Source organism: Chiloscyllium punctatum, chromosome 35 (assembly GCF_047496795.1).
Source record: "Chiloscyllium punctatum isolate Juve2018m chromosome 35, sChiPun1.3, whole genome shotgun sequence".
Classification (NCBI taxonomy): Eukaryota; Metazoa; Chordata; class Chondrichthyes; order Orectolobiformes; family Hemiscylliidae; genus Chiloscyllium; species Chiloscyllium punctatum.
The window spans coordinates 1,973,735-1,996,171 of NC_092773.1; positions in this window are offsets into that span (position 1 = coordinate 1,973,735).

The window sequence follows — 22,437 nt, forward strand, 5'->3', positions numbered from 1 at the left end:
CTGTTTCTCGCCCTCTGTTTCAGCCCCTCTGTTTCAGCCCCTCTGTTTCAGCCCCTCATTTTCTCGCCCTCTCTTTCAGCCCCTCTGTTTCAGCCACTCTGTTTCAGCCCCTCTTCTTCTCGCCCTCTGTTTCAGCCCCACTGTTTGAGCCCCTCTGTTTCTCGCCCTCTGTTTCCGCCCCTCTGTTTCTCGCCCCCTGTTTCTCGCCCCCTGTTTCAGCCCCTCTCTTTCAGCCCCTCTGTTTCTCGCCCCATGTTTCAGCCCCTCTGTTTCAGCCCCTCTGTTTCAGCCCCTCTTCTTCTCGCCCTCTGTTTCAGCCCCACTGTTTCAGCCCCTCTGTTTCAGCCCCTCTGTTTCAGCCCCTCTGTTTCTCGCCCTCTGTTTCCGCCCCTCTGTTTCTCGCCCCATGTTTCAGACCCTCTGTTTCAGCCCCTCTGTTTCTCGCCCTCTGTTTCAGCCCCTCTGTTTCAGCCCCTCTGTTTCAGCCCCTCTGTTTCAGCCCCTCTGTTTCTCGCCCTCTGTTTCAGCCCCGCTGTTTCAGCCCCTCTGTTTCAGCCCCTCTGTTTCTAGCCCTCAGTTTCAGGCCCTCTGTTTCAGCCCCTCTGTTTCAGCCCCTCTGTTTCTCGCCCTCTGTTTCTCGCCCCCTGTTTCAGCCCCTCTGTTTCAGCCCCTCTGTTTCTCGCCCTCTGTTTCAGCCCCTCTGTTTCAGCCCTTCTGTTTCAGCCCCTCTGCTTCAGCCCCTCTGTTTCTCGCCGTCTGTTTCTCGCCCTCTGTTTCTCGCCTTCTGTTTCAGCCCCTCTGTTTCAGCACCTCTGTTTCAGCCCCTCTGTTTCAGCCCCTCGGTTTCTCGCCCTCTGTTTCAGCCCCTCTGTTTCTCGCCCTCTGTTTCAGCCCCTCTGTTTCTCGCACTCTGTTTCAGCCCATCTGTTTCAGCCCCCCTGTTCCGCCGCTCGGTTTCTCGCCCTCTGTTTCAGCCCCTCGGTTTCTCGCCCTCTGTTTCCGCCCCTCTGTTTCTCGCCCCCTGTTTCTCGCCCCCTGTTTCAGCCCCTCTCGTTCAGCCCCTCTGTTTCTCGCCCCATGTTTCAGCCCCTCTGTTTCAGCCCCTCTGTTTCTCGCCCACTGTTTCAGACCCTCTGTTTCAGCCCCTCTGTTTCTCGCCCTCTGTTTCAGCCCCTCTGTTTCTCGCCCTCTGTTTCTCGCCCTCTGTTTCAGCCCCTCTGTTTCAGCCCCTCTGTTTCAGCCCCTCTGTTTCAGCCCCTCTGTTTCTCGCCCTCTGTTTCAGCCCCGCTGTTTCAGCCCCTCTGTTTCAGCCCCTCTGTTTCTAGCCCTCAGTTTCAGGCCCTCTGTTTCAGCCCCTCTGTTTCAGCCCCTCTGTTTCTCGCCCTCTGTTTCTCGACCCCTGTTTCAGCCCCTCTGTTTCAGCCCCTCTGTTTCTCGCCCTCTGTTTCAGCCCCTCTGTTTCAGCCCTTCTGTTTCAACCCCTCTGCTTCAGCCCCTCTGTTTCTCGCCATCTGTTTCTCGCCCTCTGTTTCTCGCCTTCTGTTTCAGCCCTTCTGTTTCAGCACCTCTGTTTCAGCCCCTCTGTTTCAGCCCCTCGGTTTCTCGCCCTCTGTTTCAGCCCCTCTGTTTCTCGCCCTCTGTTTCAGCCCCTCTGTTTCTCGCACTCTGTTTCAGCCCATCTGTTTCAGCCCCCCTGTTCCGCCGCTCGGTTTCTCGCCCTCTGTTTCAGCCCCTCGGTTTCTCGCCCTCTGTTTCAGCCCCTCTGTTTCAGCCCTCTGTTTCAGCCCCTCTGTTTCAGCCCCTCTGTTTCTCGCCCTCTGTTTCAGCCCCTCTGTTTCAGCCCCTCTGTTTCTCGCCCTCTGTTTCTCACCCTCTGTTTCAGCCCCTCTGTTTCAGCCCCTCTGTTTCTCGCCCCCTGTTTCAGCCCCTCTGTTTCAGCTCCTCTGTTTCTCGCCCTCTGTTTCAGCCCCTCTATTTCTCGCCCTCTGTTTCTCGCCCTCTGTTTCAGCCCCTCTGTTTCAGCCCATCGGTTTCTCGCCCTCTGTTTCATCCCCTCTGTTTCAGCTCCTCTGTTTCAGCCCCTCTGTTTCAGCCCCTCGGTTTCTCGCCCTCTTATTCAGCCCCTCTGTTTCTCGCCCTCTGTTTCAGCCCCTCTGTTTGAGCCCCTCTGTTTCAGCACCTCTGTTTCTCGCCCTCTGTTTCAGCCCCTCGGTTTCTCGCCCTCTGTTTCAGCCCCTCTGTTTCAGCCCCTCTGTTTCAGCCCCTCTGTTTCTCGCCCTCTGTTTCAGCCCCTCTGTTTCTCGCCCTCTGTTTCAGCCCCTCTGTTTCAGCCCCTCTGTTTCTCGCCCTCTGTTTCAGCCCCTCGGATTGACGCCCTCTGTTTCAGCCCCTCTGTTTCAGCCCCTCTGTTTCTCGCCCTCTGTTTCAGCCCTTCTGTTTCAGCCCCTCTGTTTCAGCCCCTCTGTTTCAGCCCCTATGTTTCAGCCCCTATTTTTCTCGCCCTCTGTTTCAGCCCCACTGTTTCAGCCCCTCTGTTTCTCGCCCTCTGTTTCAGCCCCTCTGTTTCAGCCCCTCTTTTTCTCGCCCTCTGTTGCAGCCCCTCTGTTTCAGCCCCTCTGTTTCAGCCCCTCTGTTTCTCGCCCTCTGTTTCAGCCCCTCGGTTTCTCGCCCTCTGTTTCAGCGCCTCTGTTTCAGCCCCTCTCTTTCAGCCCCTCTGTTTCAGCCCCTCTGTCTCTCGCCCTCTGTTTCAGCACCTCTGTTTCTCGCTCCCTGTTTCAGCCCCTCTGATTCAGCCCCTCTGTTTCTCGCCCTCTGTTTCAGCCCCTCTGTTTCAGCCCCTCTCTTTCAGCCCCTCTGTTTCAGCCCCTCTGTCTCTCGCCCTCTGTTTCAGCACCTCTGTTTCTCGCTCCCTGTTTCAGCCCCTCTGTTTCAACCCCTCGGTTTCTCGCCCTCTGTTTTAGCCCCTCTGTTTCAGCCCCTCTGTTTCAGCCCCTCTGTTTCAGCCCCTCTGTTTCTCACCCTCTGTTTCAGCCCCTCGGTTTCTCGCCCTCTGTTTCAGCCCCTCTGTTTCAGCCCATCTGATTCAGCCCCTCTGTTTCTCGCCCCTGTTTCAACCCCTCTGTTTCAGCCCTTCTGTTTCTCGCACTCTGTTTCAGCCCCTCTGCTTCAGCCCCTCTGTTTCTCGCCGTCTGTTTCTCGCCCTCTGTTTCTCGCCTTCTGTTTCAGCCCCTCTGTTTCAGCACCTCTGTTTCAGCCCCTCTGTTACAGCCCCTCGGTTTCTCGCCCTCTGTTTCAGCCTCTCTGTTTCTCGCCCTCTGTTTCAGCCCCTCTGTTTCTCGCACTCTGTTTCAGCCCATCTGTTTCAGCCCCCCTGTTCCGCCGCTCGGTTTCTCGCCCTCTGTTTCAGCCCCACGGTTTCTCGCCCTCTGTTTCCGCCCCTCTGTTTCTCGCCCCCTGTTTCTCGCCCCCTGTTTCAGCCCCTCTCGTTCAGCCCCTCTGTTTCTAGCCCCATGTTTCAGCCCCTCTGTTTCAGCCCCTCTGTTTCTCGCCCACTGTTTCAGACCCTCTGTTTCAGCCCCTCTGTTTCTCGCCCTCTGTTTCAGCCCCTCTGTTTCTCGCCCTCTGTTTCTCGCCCTCTGTTTCAGCCCCTCTGTTTCAGCCCCTCTGTTTCAGCCCCTCTGTTTCTCGCCCTCTGTTTCAGCCCCGCTGTTTCAGCCCCTCTGTTTCAGCCCCTCTGTTTCTAGCCCTCAGTTTCAGGCCCTCTGTTTCAGCCACTCTGTTTCAGCCCCGCTGTTTCTCGCCCTCTGTTTCTCGCCCCCTGTTTCAGCCCCTCTGTTTCAGCCCCTCTGTTTCTCGCCCTCTGTTTCAGCCCCTCTGTTTCAGCCCTTCTGTTTCAGCCCCTCTGCTTCAGCCCCTCTGTTTCTCGCCGTCTGTTTCTCGCCCTCTGTTTCTCGCCTTCTGTTTCAGCCCTTCTGTTTCAGCACCTCTGTTTCAGCCCCTCTGTTTCAGCCCCTCTGTTTCTCGCCCTCTGTTTCAGCCCCTCTGTTTCTCGCCCTCTGTTTCAGCCCCTCTGTTTCTCGCACTCTGTTTCAGCCCATCTGTTTCAGCCCCCCTGTTCCGCCGCTCGGTTTCTCGCCCTCTGTTTCAGCCCCTCGGTTTCTCGCCCTCTGTTTCAGCCCCTCTGTTTCAGCCCTCTGTTTCAGCCCCTCTGTTTCAGCCCCTCTGTTTCTCGCCCTCTGTTTCAGCCCCTCTGTTTCAGCCCCTCTGTTTCTCGCCCTCTGTTTCTCACCCTCTGTTTCAGCCCCTCTGTTTCAGCCCCTCTGTTTCTCGCCCCCTGTTTCAGCCCCTCTGTTTCAGCCACTCTGTTTCTCGCCCTCTGTTTCAGCCCCTCTATTTCTCGCCCTCTGTTTCTCGCCCTCTGTTTCAGCCCCTCTGTTTCAGCCCATCGGTTTCTCGCCCTCTGTTTCAGCCCCTCTGTTTCAGCTCCTCTGTTTCAGCCCCTCTGTTTCAGCCCCTCGGTTTCTCGCCCTCTGTTTCAGCCCCTCTGTTTCAGCTCCTCTGTTTCAGCCCCTCTGTTTCTCGCCCTCTTATTCAGCCCCTCTGTTTCTCGCCCTCTGTTTCAGCCCCTCTGTTTGAGCCCCTCTGTTTCAGCACCTCTGTTTCTCGCCCTCTGTTTCAGCCCCTCGGTTTCTCGCCCTCTGTTTCAGCCCCTCTGTTTCAGCCCCTTTGTTTCAGCCCCTCTGTTTCTCGCCCTCTGTTTCAGCCCCTCTGTTTCTCGCCCTCTGTTTCAGCCCCTCTGTTTCAGCCCCTCTGTTTCTCGCCCTCTGTTTCAGCCCCTCTGTTTCAGCCCCTCTGTTTCAGCCCCTCTGTTTCTCGCCCTCACTTTCAGCCCCTCTGTTTCAGCCCCTCTGTTTCAGCCCCTCATTTTCTCGCCCTCTCTTTCAGCCCCTCTGTTTCAGCCCCTCTGTTTCAGCCCCTCTTCTTCTCGCCCTCTGTTTCAGCCCCACTGTTTGAGCCCCTCTGTTTCTCGCCCTCTGTTTCCGCCCCTCTGTTTCTCGCCCCCTGTTTCTCGCCCCCTGTTTCAGCCCCTCTCTTTCAGCCCCTCTGTTTCTCGCCCCATGTTTCAGCCCCTCTGTTTCAGCCCCTCTGTTTCAGCCCCTCTTCTTCTCGCCCTCTGTTTCAGCCCCACTGTTTCAGCCCCTCTGTTTCAGCCCCTCTGTTTCAGCCCCTCTGTTTCTCGCCCTCTGTTTCCGCCCCTCTGTTTCTCGCCCCATGTTTCAGACCCTCTGTTTCAGCCCCTCTGTTTCTCGCCCTCTGTTTCAGCCCCTCTGTTTCAGCCCCTCTGTTTCAGCCCCTCTGTTTCAGCCCCTCTGTTTCTCGCCCTCTGTTTCAGCCCCGCTGTTTCAGCCCCTCTGTTTCAGCCCCTCTGTTTCTAGCCCTCAGTTTCAGGCCCTCTGTTTCAGCCCCTCTGTTTCAGCCCCTCTGTTTCTCGCCCTCTGTTTCTCGCCCCCTGTTTCAGCCCCTCTGTTTCAGCCCCTCTGTTTCTCGCCCTCTGTTTCAGCCCCTCTGTTTCAGCCCTTCTGTTTCAGCCCCTCTGCTTCAGCCCCTCTGTTTCTCGCCGTCTGTTTCTCGCCCTCTGTTTCTCGCCTTCTGTTTCAGCCCCTCTGTTTCAGCACCTCTGTTTCAGCCCCTCTGTTTCAGCCCCTCGGTTTCTCGCCCTCTGTTTCAGCCCCTCTGTTTCTCGCCCTCTGTTTCAGCCCCTCTGTTTCTCGCACTCTGTTTCAGCCCATCTGTTTCAGCCCCCCTGTTCCGCCGCTCGGTTTCTCGCCCTCTGTTTCAGCCCCTCGGTTTCTCGCCCTCTGTTTCCGCCCCTCTGTTTCTCGCCCCCTGTTTCTCGCCCCCTGTTTCAGCCCCTCTCGTTCAGCCCCTCTGTTTCTCGCCCCATGTTTCAGCCCCTCTGTTTCAGCCCCTCTGTTTCTCGCCCACTGTTTCAGACCCTCTGTTTCAGCCCCTCTGTTTCTCGCCCTCTGTTTCAGCCCCTCTGTTTCTCGCCCTCTGTTTCTCGCCCTCTGTTTCAGCCCCTCTGTTTCAGCCCCTCTGTTTCAGCCCCTCTGTTTCAGCCCCTCTGTTTCTCGCCCTCTGTTTCAGCCCCGCTGTTTCAGCCCCTCTGTTTCAGCCCCTCTGTTTCTAGCCCTCAGTTTCAGGCCCTCTGTTTCAGCCCCTCTGTTTCAGCCCCTCTGTTTCTCGCCCTCTGTTTCTCGACCCCTGTTTCAGCCCCTCTGTTTCAGCCCCTCTGTTTCTCGCCCTCTGTTTCAGCCCCTCTGTTTCAGCCCTTCTGTTTCAACCCCTCTGCTTCAGCCCCTCTGTTTCTCGCCGTCTGTTTCTCGCCCTCTGTTTCTCGCCTTCTGTTTCAGCCCTTCTGTTTCAGCACCTCTGTTTCAGCCCCTCTGTTTCAGCCCCTCTGTTTCTCGCCCTCTGTTTCAGCCCCTCTGTTTCTCGCCCTCTGTTTCAGCCCCTCTGTTTCTCGCACTCTGTTTCAGCCCATCTGTTTCAGCCCCCCTGTTCCGCCGCTCGGTTTCTCGCCCTCTGTTTCAGCCCCTCGGTTTCTCGCCCTCTGTTTCAGCCCCTCTGTTTCAGCCCTCTGTTTCAGCCCCTCTGTTTCAGCCCCTCTGTTTCTCGCCCTCTGTTTCAGCCCCTCTGTTTCAGCCCCTCTGTTTCTCGCCCTCTGTTTCTCACCCTCTGTTTCAGCCCCTCTGTTTCAGCCCCTCTGTTTCTCGCCCCCTGTTTCAGCCCCTCTGTTTCAGCCACTCTGTTTCTCGCCCTCTGTTTCAGCCCCTCTATTTCTCGCCCTCTGTTTCTCGCCCTCTGTTTCAGCCCCTCTGTTTCAGCCCATCGGTTTCTCGCCCTCTGTTTCAGCCCCTCTGTTTCAGCTCCTCTGTTTCAGCCCCTCTGTTTCAGCCCCTCGGTTTCTCGCCCTCTGTTTCAGCCCCTCTGTTTCAGCTCCTCTGTTTCAGCCCCTCTGTTTCTCGCCCTCTTATTCAGCCCCTCTGTTTCTCGCCCTCTGTTTCAGCCCCTCTGTTTGAGCCCCTCTGTTTCAGCACCTCTGTTTCTCGCCCTCTGTTTCAGCCCCTCGGTTTCTCGCCCTCTGTTTCAGCCCCTCTGTTTCAGCCCCTTTGTTTCAGCCCCTCTGTTTCTCGCCCTCTGTTTCAGCCCCTCTGTTTCTCGCCCTCTGTTTCAGCCCCTCTGTTTCAGCCCCTCTGTTTCTCGCCCTCTGTTTCAGCCCCTCGGATTCTCGCCCTCTGTTTCAGCCCCTCTGTTTCAGCCCCTCTGTTTCTCGCCCTCTGTTTCAGCCCTTCTATTTCAGCCCCTCTGTTTCAGCCCCTCTTTTTCTCGCCCTCTCTTTCAGCCCCTCTGTTTCAGCCCCTCTGTTTCAGCCCCTATGTTTCAGCCCCTATTTTTCTCGCCCTCTGTTTCAGCCCCACTGTTTCAGCCCCTCTGTTTCTCGCCCTCTGTTTCAGCCCCTCTGTTTCAGCCCCTCTTTTTCTCGCCCTCTGTTGCAGCCCCTCTGTTTCAGCCCCTCTGTTTCAGCCCCTCTGTTTCTCGCCCTCTGTTTCAGCCCCTCGGTTTCTCGCCCTCTGTTTCAGCGCCTCTGTTTCAGCCCCTCTCTTTCAGCCCCTCTGTTTCAGCCCCTCTGTCTCTCGCCCTCTGTTTCAGCACCTCTGTTTCTCGCTCCCTGTTTCAGCCCCTCTGATTCAGCCCCTCTGTTTCTCGCCCTCTGTTTCAGCCCCTCTGTTTCAGCCCTTCTGTTTCTCGCCCTCTGTTTCAACCCCTCGGTTTCTCGCCCTCTGTTTTAGCCCCTCTGTTTCAGCCCCTCTGTTTCAGCCCCTCTGTTTCAGCCCCTCTGTTTCTCACCCTCTGTTTCAGCCCCTCGGTTTCTCGCCCTCTGTTTCAGCCCCTCTGTTTCAGCCCCTCTGATTCAGCCCCTCTGTTTCTCGCCCCTGTTTCAACCCCTCTGTTTCAGCCCTTCTGTTTCTCGCCCTCTGTTTCAGCCCCTCTGTTTCAGCCCCTCTGTTTCTCGCCCCCTGTTTCAGCCCCTCTGTTTCAGCCCCTCTGTTTCAGCCCCTCTGTTTCAGCCCCTCTGTTTCTCGCCCTCTGTTTCAGCCCCTCTTTTTCTCGCCCTCTGTTTCAGCCCCACTGTTTCAGCCCCTCTGTTTCTCGCCCTCTGTTTCAGCCCCTCTGTTTCTCGCCCCCTGTTTCTCGCCCCCTGTTTCAGCCCCTCTGTTTCAGCCCCTCTGTTTCTCGCCCCATGTTTCAGCCCCTCTGTTTCAGCCCCCCTGTTTCTCGCCCCCTGTTTCAGCCCCTCTGTTTCAGCCCCTCTGTTTCTCGCCCTCTGTTTCAGCCCCTCTGTTTCTCGCCCTCTGTTTCTCGCCCTCTGTTTCAGCCCCTCTGTTTCAGCCCCTCTGTTTCAGCCCCTCTGTTTCAGCCCCTCTGTTTCTCGCCCTCTGTTTCAGCCCCGCTGTTTCAGCCCCTCTGTTTCAGCCCCTCTGTTTCAGCCCCTCTGTTTCTCGCCCTCGGATTCTCGCCCTCTGTTTCAGCCCCTCTGTTTCAGCCCCTCTGTTTCTCGCCCTCTGTTTCAGCCCCTCTGTTTCAGCCCCTCTGTTTCAGCCCCTCATTTTCTCGCCCTCTCTTTCAGCCCCTCTGTTTCAGCCACTCTGTTTCAGCCCCTCTTCTTCTCGCCCTCTGTTTCAGCCCCACTGTTTGAGCCCCTCTGTTTCTCGCCCTCTGTTTCCGCCCCTCTGTTTCTCGCCCCCTGTTTCTCGCCCCCTGTTTCAGCCCCTCTCTTTCAGCCCCTCTGTTTCTCGCCCCATGTTTCAGCCCCTCTGTTTCAGCCCCTCTGTTTCAGCCCCTCTTCTTCTCGCCCTCTGTTTCAGCCCCACTGTTTCAGCCCCTCTGTTTCAGCCCCTCTGTTTCAGCCCCTCTGTTTCTCGCCCTCTGTTTCCGCCCCTCTGTTTCTCGCCCCATGTTTCAGACCCTCTGTTTCAGCCCCTCTGTTTCTCGCCCTCTGTTTCAGCCCCTCTGTTTCAGCCCCTCTGTTTCAGCCCCTCTGTTTCAGCCCCTCTGTTTCTCGCCCTCTGTTTCAGCCCCGCTGTTTCAGCCCCTCTGTTTCAGCCCCTCTGTTTCTAGCCCTCAGTTTCAGGCCCTCTGTTTCAGCCCCTCTGTTTCAGCCCCTCTGTTTCTCGCCCTCTGTTTCTCGCCCCCTGTTTCAGCCCCTCTGTTTCAGCCCCTCTGTTTCTCGCCCTCTGTTTCAGCCCCTCTGTTTCAGCCCTTCTGTTTCAGCCCCTCTGCTTCAGCCCCTCTGTTTCTCGCCGTCTGTTTCTCGCCCTCTGTTTCTCGCCTTCTGTTTCAGCCCCTCTGTTTCAGCACCTCTGTTTCAGCCCCTCTGTTTCAGCCCCTCGGTTTCTCGCCCTCTGTTTCAGCCCCTCTGTTTCTCGCCCTCTGTTTCAGCCCCTCTGTTTCTCGCACTCTGTTTCAGCCCATCTGTTTCAGCCCCCCTGTTCCGCCGCTCGGTTTCTCGCCCTCTGTTTCAGCCCCTCGGTTTCTCGCCCTCTGTTTCCGCCCCTCTGTTTCTCGCCCCCTGTTTCTCGCCCCCTGTTTCAGCCCCTCTCGTTCAGCCCCTCTGTTTCTCGCCCCATGTTTCAGCCCCTCTGTTTCAGCCCCTCTGTTTCTCGCCCACTGTTTCAGACCCTCTGTTTCAGCCCCTCTGTTTCTCGCCCTCTGTTTCAGCCCCTCTGTTTCTCGCCCTCTGTTTCTCGCCCTCTGTTTCAGCCCCTCTGTTTCAGCCCCTCTGTTTCAGCCCCTCTGTTTCAGCCCCTCTGTTTCTCGCCCTCTGTTTCAGCCCCGCTGTTTCAGCCCCTCTGTTTCAGCCCCTCTGTTTCTAGCCCTCAGTTTCAGGCCCTCTGTTTCAGCCCCTCTGTTTCAGCCCCTCTGTTTCTCGCCCTCTGTTTCTCGACCCCTGTTTCAGCCCCTCTGTTTCAGCCCCTCTGTTTCTCGCCCTCTGTTTCAGCCCCTCTGTTTCAGCCCTTCTGTTTCAACCCCTCTGCTTCAGCCCCTCTGTTTCTCGCCATCTGTTTCTCGCCCTCTGTTTCTCGCCTTCTGTTTCAGCCCTTCTGTTTCAGCACCTCTGTTTCAGCCCCTCTGTTTCAGCCCCTCGGTTTCTCGCCCTCTGTTTCAGCCCCTCTGTTTCTCGCCCTCTGTTTCAGCCCCTCTGTTTCTCGCACTCTGTTTCAGCCCATCTGTTTCAGCCCCCCTGTTCCGCCGCTCGGTTTCTCGCCCTCTGTTTCAGCCCCTCGGTTTCTCGCCCTCTGTTTCAGCCCCTCTGTTTCAGCCCTCTGTTTCAGCCCCTCTGTTTCAGCCCCTCTGTTTCTCGCCCTCTGTTTCAGCCCCTCTGTTTCAGCCCCTCTGTTTCTCGCCCTCTGTTTCTCACCCTCTGTTTCAGCCCCTCTGTTTCAGCCCCTCTGTTTCTCGCCCCCTGTTTCAGCCCCTCTGTTTCAGCTCCTCTGTTTCTCGCCCTCTGTTTCAGCCCCTCTATTTCTCGCCCTCTGTTTCTCGCCCTCTGTTTCAGCCCCTCTGTTTCAGCCCATCGGTTTCTCGCCCTCTGTTTCATCCCCTCTGTTTCAGCTCCTCTGTTTCAGCCCCTCTGTTTCAGCCCCTCGGTTTCTCGCCCTCTTATTCAGCCCCTCTGTTTCTCGCCCTCTGTTTCAGCCCCTCTGTTTGAGCCCCTCTGTTTCAGCACCTCTGTTTCTCGCCCTCTGTTTCAGCCCCTCGGTTTCTCGCCCTCTGTTTCAGCCCCTCTGTTTCAGCCCCTCTGTTTCAGCCCCTCTGTTTCTCGCCCTCTGTTTCAGCCCCTCTGTTTCTCGCCCTCTGTTTCAGCCCCTCTGTTTCAGCCCCTCTGTTTCTCGCCCTCTGTTTCAGCCCCTCGGATTGACGCCCTCTGTTTCAGCCCCTCTGTTTCAGCCCCTCTGTTTCTCGCCCTCTGTTTCAGCCCTTCTGTTTCAGCCCCTCTGTTTCAGCCCCTCTGTTTCAGCCCCTATGTTTCAGCCCCTATTTTTCTCGCCCTCTGTTTCAGCCCCACTGTTTCAGCCCCTCTGTTTCTCGCCCTCTGTTTCAGCCCCTCTGTTTCAGCCCCTCTTTTTCTCGCCCTCTGTTGCAGCCCCTCTGTTTCAGCCCCTCTGTTTCAGCCCCTCTGTTTCTCGCCCTCTGTTTCAGCCCCTCGGTTTCTCGCCCTCTGTTTCAGCGCCTCTGTTTCAGCCCCTCTCTTTCAGCCCCTCTGTTTCAGCCCCTCTGTCTCTCGCCCTCTGTTTCAGCACCTCTGTTTCTCGCTCCCTGTTTCAGCCCCTCTGATTCAGCCCCTCTGTTTCTCGCCCTCTGTTTCAGCCCCTCTGTTTCAGCCCCTCTGTTTCTCGCCCTCTGTTTCAACCCCTCGGTTTCTCGCCCTCTGTTTTAGCCCCTCTGTTTCAGCCCCTCTGTTTCAGCCCCTCTGTTTCAGCCCCTCTGTTTCTCACCCTCTGTTTCAGCCCCTCGGTTTCTCGCCCTCTGTTTCAGCCCCTCTGTTTCAGCCCATCTGATTCAGCCCCTCTGTTTCTCGCCCCTGTTTCAACCCCTCTGTTTCAGCCCTTCTGTTTCTCGCACTCTGTTTCAGCCCCTCTGCTTCAGCCCCTCTGTTTCTCGCCGTCTGTTTCTCGCCCTCTGTTTCTCGCCTTCTGTTTCAGCCCCTCTGTTTCAGCACCTCTGTTTCAGCCCCTCTGTTACAGCCCCTCGGTTTCTCGCCCTCTGTTTCAGCCTCTCTGTTTCTCGCCCTCTGTTTCAGCCCCTCTGTTTCTCGCACTCTGTTTCAGCCCATCTGTTTCAGCCCCCCTGTTCCGCCGCTCGGTTTCTCGCCCTCTGTTTCAGCCCCACGGTTTCTCGCCCTCTGTTTCCGCCCCTCTGTTTCTCGCCCCCTGTTTCTCGCCCCCTGTTTCAGCCCCTCTCGTTCAGCCCCTCTGTTTCTAGCCCCATGTTTCAGCCCCTCTGTTTCAGCCCCTCTGTTTCTCGCCCACTGTTTCAGACCCTCTGTTTCAGCCCCTCTGTTTCTCGCCCTCTGTTTCAGCCCCTCTGTTTCTCGCCCTCTGTTTCTCGCCCTCTGTTTCAGCCCCTCTGTTTCAGCCCCTCTGTTTCAGCCCCTCTGTTTCTCGCCCTCTGTTTCAGCCCCGCTGTTTCAGCCCCTCTGTTTCAGCCCCTCTGTTTCTAGCCCTCAGTTTCAGGCCCTCTGTTTCAGCCACTCTGTTTCAGCCCCTCTGTTTCTCGCCCTCTGTTTCTCGCCCCCTGTTTCAGCCCCTCTGTTTCAGCCCCTCTGTTTCTCGCCCTCTGTTTCAGCCCCTCTGTTTCAGCCCTTCTGTTTCAGCCCCTCTGCTTCAGCCCCTCTGTTTCTCGCCGTCTGTTTCTCGCCCTCTGTTTCTCGCCTTCTGTTTCAGCCCTTCTGTTTCAGCACCTCTGTTTCAGCCCCTCTGTTTCAGCCCCTCTGTTTCTCGCCCTCTGTTTCAGCCCCTCTGTTTCTCGCCCTCTGTTTCAGCCCCTCTGTTTCTCGCACTCTGTTTCAGCCCATCTGTTTCAGCCCCCCTGTTCCGCCGCTCGGTTTCTCGCCCTCTGTTTCAGCCCCTCGGTTTCTCGCCCTCTGTTTCAGCCCCTCTGTTTCAGCCCTCTGTTTCAGCCCCTCTGTTTCAGCCCCTCTGTTTCTCGCCCTCTGTTTCAGCCCCTCTGTTTCAGCCCCTCTGTTTCTCGCCCTCTGTTTCTCACCCTCTGTTTCAGCCCCTCTGTTTCAGCCCCTCTGTTTCTCGCCCCCTGTTTCAGCCCCTCTGTTTCAGCCACTCTGTTTCTCGCCCTCTGTTTCAGCCCCTCTATTTCTCGCCCTCTGTTTCTCGCCCTCTGTTTCAGCCCCTCTGTTTCAGCCCATCGGTTTCTCGCCCTCTGTTTCAGCCCCTCTGTTTCAGCTCCTCTGTTTCAGCCCCTCTGTTTCAGCCCCTCGGTTTCTCGCCCTCTGTTTCAGCCCCTCTGTTTCAGCTCCTCTGTTTCAGCCCCTCTGTTTCTCGCCCTCTTATTCAGCCCCTCTGTTTCTCGCCCTCTGTTTCAGCCCCTCTGTTTGAGCCCCTCTGTTTCAGCACCTCTGTTTCTCGCCCTCTGTTTCAGCCCCTCGGTTTCTCGCCCTCTGTTTCAGCCCCTCTGTTTCAGCCCCTTTGTTTCAGCCCCTCTGTTTCTCGCCCTCTGTTTCAGCCCCTCTGTTTCTCGCCCTCTGTTTCAGCCCCTCTGTTTCAGCCCCTCTGTTTCTCGCCCTCTGTTTCAGCCCCTCGGATTCTCGCCCTCTGTTTCAGCCCCTCTGTTTCAGCCCCTCTGTTTCTCGCCCTCTGTTTCAGCCCTTCTGTTTCAGCCCCTCTGATTCAGCCCCTCTTTTTCTCGCCCTCTCTTTCAGCCCCTCTGTTTCAGCCCCTCTGTTTCAGCCCCTATGTTTCAGCCCCTATTTTTCTCGCCCTCTGTTTCAGCCCCACTGTTTCAGCCCCTCTGTTTCTCGCCCTCTGTTTCAGCCCCTCTGTTTCAGCCCCTCTTTTTCTCGCCCTCTGTTGCAGCCCCTCTGTTTCAGCCCCTCTGTTTCAGCCCCTCTGTTTCTCGCCCTCTGTTTCAGCCCCTCGGTTTCTCGCCCTCTGTTTCAGCGCCTCTGTTTCAGCCCCTCTCTTTCAGCCCCTCTGTTTCAGCCCCTCTGTCTCTCGCCCTCTGTTTCAGCACCTCTGTTTCTCGCTCCCTGTTTCAGCCCCTCTGATTCAGCCCCTCTGTTTCTCGCCCTCTGTTTCAGCCCCTCTGTTTCAGCCCTTCTGTTTCTCGCCCTCTGTTTCAACCCCTCGGTTTCTCGCCCTCTGTTTTAGCCCCTCTGTTTCAGCCCCTCTGTTTCAGCCCCTCTGTTTCAGCCCCTCTGTTTCTCACCCTCTGTTTCAGCCCCTCGGTTTCTCGCCCTCTGTTTCAGCCCCTCTGTTTCAGCCCCTCTGATTCAGCCCCTCTGTTTCTCGCCCCTGTTTCAACCCCTCTGTTTCAGCCCTTCTGTTTCTCGCCCTCTGTTTCAGCCCCTCTGTTTCAGCCCCTCTGTTTCTCGCTCCCTGTTTCAGCCCCTCTGTTTCAGCCCCTCTGTTTCAGCCCCTCTGTTTCAGCCCCTCTGTTTCTCGCCCTCTGTTTCAGCCCCTCTTTTTCTCGCCCTCTGTTTCAGCCCCACTGTTTCAGCCCCTCTGTTTCTCGCCCTCTGTTTCAGCCCCTCTGTTTCTCGCCCCCTGTTTCTCGCCCCCTGTTTCAGCCCCTCTGTTTCAGCCCCTCTGTTTCTCGCCCCATGTTTCAGCCCCTCTGTTTCAGCCCCCCTGTTTCTCGCCCCCTGTTTCAGCCCCTCTGTTTCAGCCCCTCTGTTTCTCGCCCTCTGTTTCAGCCCCTCTGTTTCTCGCCCTCTGTTTCTCGCCCTCTGTTTCAGCCCCTCTGTTTCAGCCCCTCTGTTTCAGCCCCTCTGTTTCAGCCCCTCTGTTTCTCGCCCTCTGTTTCAGCCCCGCTGTTTCAGCCCCTCTGTTTCAGCCCCTCTGTTTCTCGCCCTCTGTTTCAGCCCCTCTGTTTCAGCCCCTCTGTTTCTCGCCCTCTGTTTCAGCCCCTCTGTTTCAGCCCCTCTGTTTCAGCCCCTCTTTTTCTCGCCCTCTGTTTCAGCCCCACTGTTTCAGCCCCTCTGTTTCTCGCCCTCTGTTTCCGCCCCTCTGTTTCTCGCCCCCTGTTTCTCGCCCCCTGTTTCAGCCCCTCTCTTTCAGCCCCTCTGTTTCTCGCCCCATGTTTCAGCCCCTCTGTTTCAGCCCCTCTGTTTCTCGCCCTCTGTTTCAGCCCCTCTGTTTCTCGCCCTCTGTTTCAGCCCCTCTGTTTCAGCCCCTCTGTTTCAGCCCCTCTGTTTCTCGCCCTCTGTTTCAGCCCCGCTGTTTCAGCCCCTCTGTTTCAGCCCCTCTGTTTCTCGCCCTCTGTTTCAGCCCCTCTGTTTCAGCCCCTCTGTTTCTCGCCCTCTGTTTCAGCCCCTCTGTTTCAGCCCCTCTGTTTCAGCCCCTCTTTTTCTCGCCCTCTGTTTCAGCCCCACTGTTTCAGCCCCTCTGTTTCTCGCCCTCTGTTTCCGCCCCTCTGTTTCTCGCCCCCTGTTTCTCGCCCCCTGTTTCAGCCCCTCTCTTTCAGCCCCTCTGTTTCTCGCCCCATGTTTCAGCCCCTCTGTTTCAGCCCCTCTGTTTCTCGCCCTCTGTTTCAGCCCCTCTGTTTCTCGCCCTCTGTTTCAGCCCCTCTGTTTCAGCCCCTCTGTTTCAGCCCCTCTGTTTCAGCCCCTCTGTTTCTCCCCCTCTGTTTCAGCCCCGCTGTTTCAGCCCCTCTGTTTCAGCCCCTCTGTTTCTAGCCCTCAGTTTCAGGCCCTCTGTTTCAGCCCCTCTGTTTCAGCCCCTCTGTTTCTCGCTCTCTGTTTCTCGCCCCCTGTTTCAGCCCCTCTGTTTCAGCCCCTCTGTTTCTCGCCCTCTGTTTCAGCCCCTCTGTTTCTCGCCCTCTGTTTCAGCCCCTCTGTTTCTCACCCTCTGTTTCAGCCCCTCTGTTTCAGCCCCTCTGTTTCAGCCCCTCTGTTTCTCGCCCTCGGATTCTCGCCCTCTGTTTCAGCCCCTCTGTTTCAGCCCCTCTGTTTCTCCCCCTCTGTTTCAACCCCTCTGTTTCAGCCCCTCTGTTTCAGCCCCTCTTTTTCTCGCCCTCTCTTTCAGCCCCTCTGTTTCAGCCCCTCTGTTTCAGCCCCTCTTCTTCTCGCCCTCTGTTTCAGCCCCACTGTTTCAGCCCCTCTGTTTCTCGCCCTCTGTTTCCGCCCCTCTGTTTCTCGCCCCCTGTTTCTCGCCCCCTGTTTCAGCCCCTCTCTTTCAGCCCCTCTGTTTCTCGCCCCATGTTTCAGCCCCTCTGTTTCAGACCCTCTGTTTCACGCCCACTGTTTCAGACCCTCTGTTTCAGCCCCTCTGTTTCTCGCCCTCTGTTTCAGCCCCTCTGTTTCTCGCCCTCTGTTTCTCGCCCTCTGTTTCAGCCCCTCTGTTTCAGCCCCTCTGTTTCAGCCCCTCTGTTTCTCGCCCTCTGTTTCAGCCCCGCTGTTTCAGCCCCTCTGTTTCAGCCCCTCTGTTTCTAGCCCTCAGTTTCAGGCCCTCTGTTTCAGCCCCTCTGTTTCAGCCCCTCTGTTTCTCGCCCTCTGTTTCTCGCCCCCTGTTTCAGCCCCTCTGTTTCAGCCCCTCTGTTTCAGCCCTTCTGTTTCAGCCCCTCTGCTTCAGCCCCTCTGTTTCTCGCCGTCTGTTTCTCGCCCTCTGTTTCTCGCCTTCTGTTTCAGCCCCTCTGTTTCAGCACCTCTGTTTCAGCCCCTCTGTTTCAGCCCCTCGGTTTCTCGCCCTCTGTTTCAGCCCCTCTGTTTCTCGCCCTCTGTTTCAGCCCCTCTGTTTCTCGCACTCTGTTTCAGCCCATCTGTTTCAGCCCCCCTGTTCCGCCGCTCGGTTTCTCGCCCTCTGTTTCAGCCCCTCGGTTTCTCGCCCTCTGTTTCAGCCCCTTTGTTTCAGCCCTCTGTTTCAGCCCCTCTGTTTCAGCCCCTCTGTTTCTCGCCCTCTGTTTCAGCCCCTCTGTTTCTCGCCCTCTGTTTCAGCCCCTCTGTTTCTCACCCTCTGTTTCAGCCCCTCTGTTTCAGCCCCTCTGTTTCTCGCCCCTTGTTTCAGCCCCTCTGTTTCAGCCCCTCTGTTTCTCGCCCTCTGTTTCAGCCCCTCTATTTCTCGCCCTCTGTTTCTCGCCCTCTGTTTCAGCCCCTCTGTTTCAGCCCATCGGTTTCTCGCCCTCTGTTTCAGCCCCTCTGTTTCAGCTCCTCTGTTTCAGCCCCTCTGTTTCAGCCCCTCGGTTTCTCGCCCTCTGTTTCAGCCCCTCTGTTTCAGCTCCTCTGTTTCAGCCCCTCTGTTTCTCGCCCTCTTATTCAGCCCCTCTGTTTCTCGCCCTCTGTTTCAGCCCCTCTGTTTGAGCCCCTCTGTTTCAGCACCTCTGTTTCTCGCCCTCTGTTTCAGCCCCTCGGTTTCTCGCCCTCTGTTTCAGCCCCTCTGTTTCAGCCCCTCTGTTTCAGCCCCTCTGTTTCAGCACCTCTGTTTCAGCCCCTCTGTTTCTCGCCCTCTGTTTCAGCCCCTCTGTTTCAGCCCCTCTGTTTCAGCCCCTCTGTTTCTCGCCCTCTGTTTCAACCCCTCGGTTTCTCGCCCTCTGTTTTAGCGCCTCTGTTTCAGCCCCTCTGTTTCAGCCCCTCTGTTTCTCACCCTCTGTTTGAGCCCCTCGGTTTCTCGCCCTCTGTTTCAGCCCCTCTGTTTCAGCCCCTCTGTTTCACCCCTCGGTTTCACACCCTCTGTTTCAGCCCCACTGTTTCAGCCCTTCTGTTTCTCGCCCTCTGTTTCAGCCCCTCTGTTTCAGCCCCTCTGTTTCTCGCCCTCTGTTTCTCGCCCCCTGTTTCAGCCCCTCTGTTTCAGCCCCTCTGTTTCAGCCCCTCTGTTTCAGCCCCTCTGTTTCTCGCCCCCTGTTTCAGCCCCTCTGTTTCAGCCCCTCTGTTTCAGCCCCTCTGTTTCTCGCCCTCTGTTTCAGCCCCTCTGTTTCTCGCCCACTGTTTCAGCACCTCTGTTTCAGCCCCTATGTTTCTCGCCCTCTGTTTCTGCCCTTCTGTTTCTGGCCCTCTGTTTCTCGCCCTCAGTTTCAGCCCCTCTGTTTCAGCCCCTCTGTTTCAGCCACTCTGTTTCAGACCCTCGGTTTCTCGCCCTCTGTTTCAGCCCCTCTGTTTCTCGCCCTCTGTTTCAGCCCCTCTGTTTCAGCCCTTCTGTTTCAGCCACTCTGTTTCAGCCCCTCTGTTTCTCGCCCTCTGTTTCTCGCCTTCTGTTTCAGCCCCTCTGTTTCTCGCCCTCTGTTTCAGCCCCTCTGTTTCAGCCCCTCTGTTTCTCGCCCTCTGTTTCAGCCCCTCTGTTTCTCGCCCTCTGTTTCAGCCCCTCTGTTTCTCACCCTCTGTTTCAGCCCCTCTGTTTCAGCCCCTCTGTTTCTCGCCCTCTGTTTCAGCCCCTCGGATTCTCGCCCTCTGTTTCAGCCCCTCTGTTTCAGCCCCTCTGTTTCTCGCCCTCTGTTTCAGCCCTTCTGTTTCAGCCCCTCTGTTTCAGCCCCTCTTTTTCTCGCCCTCTCTTTCAGTCCCTCTGTTTCAGCCCCTCTGTTTCAGCCCCTATGTTTCAGCCCCTATTTTTCTCGCCCTCTGTTTCAGCCCCACTGTTTCAGCCCCTCTGTTTCTCGCCCTCTGTTTCAGCCCCTCGGTTTGAGCCCCTCTTTTTCTCGCCCTCTGTTGCAGCCCCTCTGTTTCAGCCCCTCTGTTTCAGCCCCTCTGTTTCTCGCCCTCAGTTTCAGCCCCTCGGTTTCTCGCCCTCTGTTTCTCGCTCCCTGTTTAAGCCCCTCTGATTCAGCCCCTCTGTTTCTCGCCCCCTGTTTCAGCCCCTCTGTATCAGCCCCTCTGTTTCTCGCCCTCTGTTTCAACCCCTCGGTTTCTCGCCCTCTGTTTTAGCCCCTCTGTTTCAGCCCCTCTGTTTCAGCCCCTCTGTTTCAGCCCCTCTGTTTCTCACCCTCTGTTTCAGCCCCTCGGTTTCTCGCCCTCTGTTTCAGCCCCTCTGTTTCAGCCCCTCTGATTCAGCCCCTCTGTTTCTCGCCCCTGTTTCAACCCCTCTGTTTCAGCCCTTCTGTTTCTCGCCCTCTGTTTCAGCCCCTCTGTTTCAGCCCCTCTGTTTCTCACCCTCAGTTTCAGCCCCTCGGTTTCTCGCCCTCTGTTTCAGCCCCTCTGTTTCAGCCCCTCTGATTCAGCCCCTCTGTTTCTCGCCCCTGTTTCAACCCCTCTGTTTCAGCCCTTCTGTTTCTCGCCCCCTGTTTCAGCCCCTCTGTTTCAGCCCCTCTGTTTCAGCCCCTCTGTTTCAGCCCCTCTGTTTCTCGCCCTCTGTTTCAGCCCCTCTGTTTCTCGCCCCCTGTTTCAGCCCCTCTGTTTCAGCCCCTCTGTTTCAGCCCCTCTGTTTCAGCCCCTCTGTTTCTCGACCTCTGTTTCTCGCCCTCTGTTTCAGCCCCTCTATTTCAGCCCCTCTGTTTCAGCCACTCTGTTTCAGCCCCACGGTTTCTCGCCCTCTGTTTCAGCCCATCTGTTTCTCGCCCTCTGTTTCAGCCCCTCTGTTTCAGCCCCTCTGTTTCAGCCCCTCTATTTCAGCCCCTCTGTTTCAGCCACTCTGTTTCAGCCCCTCGGTTTCTCGCCCTCTGTTTCAGGCCCTCTGTTTCTCGCCCTCTGTTTCAGCCCCTCTATTTCAGCCCCTCTGTTTCAGCCCCTCTTTTTCAGCCCCTCGGTTTCTCGCCCTCTGTTTCAGCCCCTCTGTTTCTCGCCCTCTGTTTCAGCCCCTCTGTTTCAGCCCCTCTGTTTCAGCCCCTCTGTTTCAGCCCCTCTGTTTCTCGCCCCCTGTTTCAGCCCCTCTGATTCAGCCCCTCTGTTTCTCGCCCCCTGTTTCATCCCTCTGTTTCAGCCCCTCTGTTTCAGCCCCTCTGTTTCACCCCTCGGTTTCACACCCTCTGTTTCAGCCCCACTGTTTCAGCCCTTCTGTTTCTCGCCCTCTGTTTCAGCCCCTCTGTTTCAGCCCCTCTGTTTCTCGCCCTCTGTTTCTCGCCCCCTGTTTCAGCCCCTCTGTTTCAGCCCCTCTGTTTCAGCCCCTCTGTTTCAGCCCCTCTGTTTCTCGCCCCCTGTTTCAGCCCCTCTGTTTCAGCCCCTCTGTTTCAGCCCCTCTGTTTCTCGCCCTCTGTTTCAGCCCCTCTGTTTCTCGCCCACTGTTTCAGCACCTCTGTTTCAGCCCCTATGTTTCTCGCCCTCTGTTTCTGCCCTTCTGTTTCTGGCCCTCTGTTTCTCGCCCTCAGTTTCAGCCCCTCTGTTTCAGCCCCTCTGTTTCAGCCACTCTGTTTCAGACCCTCGGTTTCTCGCCCTCTGTTTCAGCCCCTCTGTTTCTCGCCCTCTGTTTCAGCCCCTCTGTTTCAGCCCTTCTGTTTCAGCCACTCTGTTTCAGCCCCTCTGTTTCTCGCCCTCTGTTTCTCGCCTTCTGTTTCAGCCCCTCTGTTTCTCGCCCTCTGTTTCAGCCCCTCTGTTTCAGCCCCTCTGTTTCTCGCCCTCTGTTTCAGCCCCTCTGTTTCTCGCCCTCTGTTTCAGCCCCTCTGTTTCTCACCCTCTGTTTCAGCCCCTCTGTTTCAGCCCCTCTGTTTCTCGCCCTCTGTTTCAGCCCCTCGGATTCTCGCCCTCTGTTTCAGCCCCTCTGTTTCAGCCCCTCTGTTTCTCGCCCTCTGTTTCAGCCCTTCTGTTTCAGCCCCTCTGTTTCAGCCCCTCTTTTTCTCGCCCTCTCTTTCAGTCCCTCTGTTTCAGCCCCTCTGTTTCAGCCCCTATGTTTCAGCCCCTATTTTTCTCGCCCTCTGTTTCAGCCCCACTGTTTCAGCCCCTCTGTTTCTCGCCCTCTGTTTCAGCCCCTCGGTTTGAGCCCCTCTTTTTCTCGCCCTCTGTTTCAGCCCCTCTGTTTCAGCCCCTCTGTTTCTCGCCCTCAGTTTCAGCCCCTCGGTTTCTCGCCCTCTGTTTCTCGCTCCCTGTTTAAGCCCCTCTGATTCAGCCCCTCTGTTTCTCGCCCCCTGTTTCAGCCCCTCTGTATCAGCCCCTCTGTTTCTCGCCCTCTGTTTCAACCCCTCGGTTTCTCGCCCTCTGTTTTAGCCCCTCTGTTTCAGCCCCTCTGTTTCAGCCCCTCTGTTTCAGCCCCTCTGTTTCTCACCCTCTGTTTCAGCCCCTCGGTTTCTCGCCCTCTGTTTCAGCCCCTCTGTTTCAGCCCCTCTGATTCAGCCCCTCTGTTTCTCGCCCCTGTTTCAACCCCTCTGTTTCAGCCCTTCTGTTTCTCGCCCTCTGTTTCAGCCCCTCTGTTTCAGCCCCTCTGTTTCTCACCCTCAGTTTCAGCCCCTCGGTTTCTCGCCCTCTGTTTCAGCCCCTCTGTTTCAGCCCCTCTGATTCAGCCCCTCTGTTTCTCGCCCCTGTTTCAACCCCTCTGTTTCAGCCCTTCTGTTTCTCGCCCCCTGTTTCAGCCCCTCTGTTTCAGCCCCTCTGTTTCAGCCCCTCTGTTTCAGCCCCTCTGTTTCTCGCCCTCTGTTTCAGCCCCTCTGTTTCTCGCCCCCTGTTTCAGCCCCTCTGTTTCAGCCCCTCTGTTTCAGCCCCTCTGTTTCAGCCCCTCTGTTTCTCGACCTCTGTTTCTCGCCCTCTGTTTCAGCCCCTCTATTTCAGCCCCTCTGTTTCAGCCACTCTGTTTCAGCCCCACGGTTTCTCGCCCTCTGTTTCAGCCCATCTGTTTCTCGCCCTCTGTTTCAGCCCCTCTGTTTCAGCCCCTCTGTTTCAGCCCCTCTATTTCAGCCCCTCTGTTTCAGCCACTCTGTTTCAGCCCCTCGGTTTCTCGCCCTCTGTTTCAGGCCCTCTGTTTCTCGCCCTCTGTTTCAGCCCCTCTATTTCAGCCCCTCTGTTTCAGCCCCTCTTTTTCAGCCCCTCGGTTTCTCGCCCTCTGTTTCAGCCCCTCTGTTTCTCGCCCTCTGTTTCAGCCCCTCTGTTTCAGCCCCTCTGTTTCAGCCCCTCTGTTTCAGCCCCTCTGTTTCTCGCCCCCTGTTTCAGCCCCTCTGATTCAGCCCCTCTGTTTCTCGCCCCCTGTTTCATCCCTCTGTTTCAGCCCCTCTGTTTCTCGCCCTCTGTTTCAACCCCTCGGTTTCTCGCCCTCTGTTTTAGCCCCTCTGTTTAAGCCCCTCTGTTTCAGCCCCTCTGTTTCAGCCCCTCTGTTTCTCACCCTCTGTTTCAGCCCCTCGGTTTCTCGCCCGCTTTTTCAGCCCCTCTGTTTCAGCACCTCTGTTTCAGCCCCTCTGTTTCTCGCCCACTGTTTCAGCCCCTCTGTTTCAGCCCCTCTGTTTCAGCCCCTCTGTTTCAGCCCTTCTGTTTCTCGCCCTCTGTTTCAGCCCCTCTGTTTCTCGCCCCCTGTTTCAGCCCCTCTGTTTCAGCCCCTCTGTTTCAGCCCCTCTGTTTCAGCCCTTCTGTTTCTCGCCCTCTGTTTCAGCCCCTCTGTTTCAGCCCCTCTGTTTCTCGACCCCTGTTTCAGCCCCTCTGTTTCAGCCCCTCTGTTTCAGCCCCTCAGTTTCAGCCCCTCTGTTTCTCGGCCTCTGTTTCTCGCCCCCTGTTTCAGCCCCTCTGTTTCAGCCCCTCGGTTTCTCGCCCTCTGTTTCAGCCCCTCTGTTTCAGCCCCTCTGTTTCTCGCCCTCTGTTTCAGC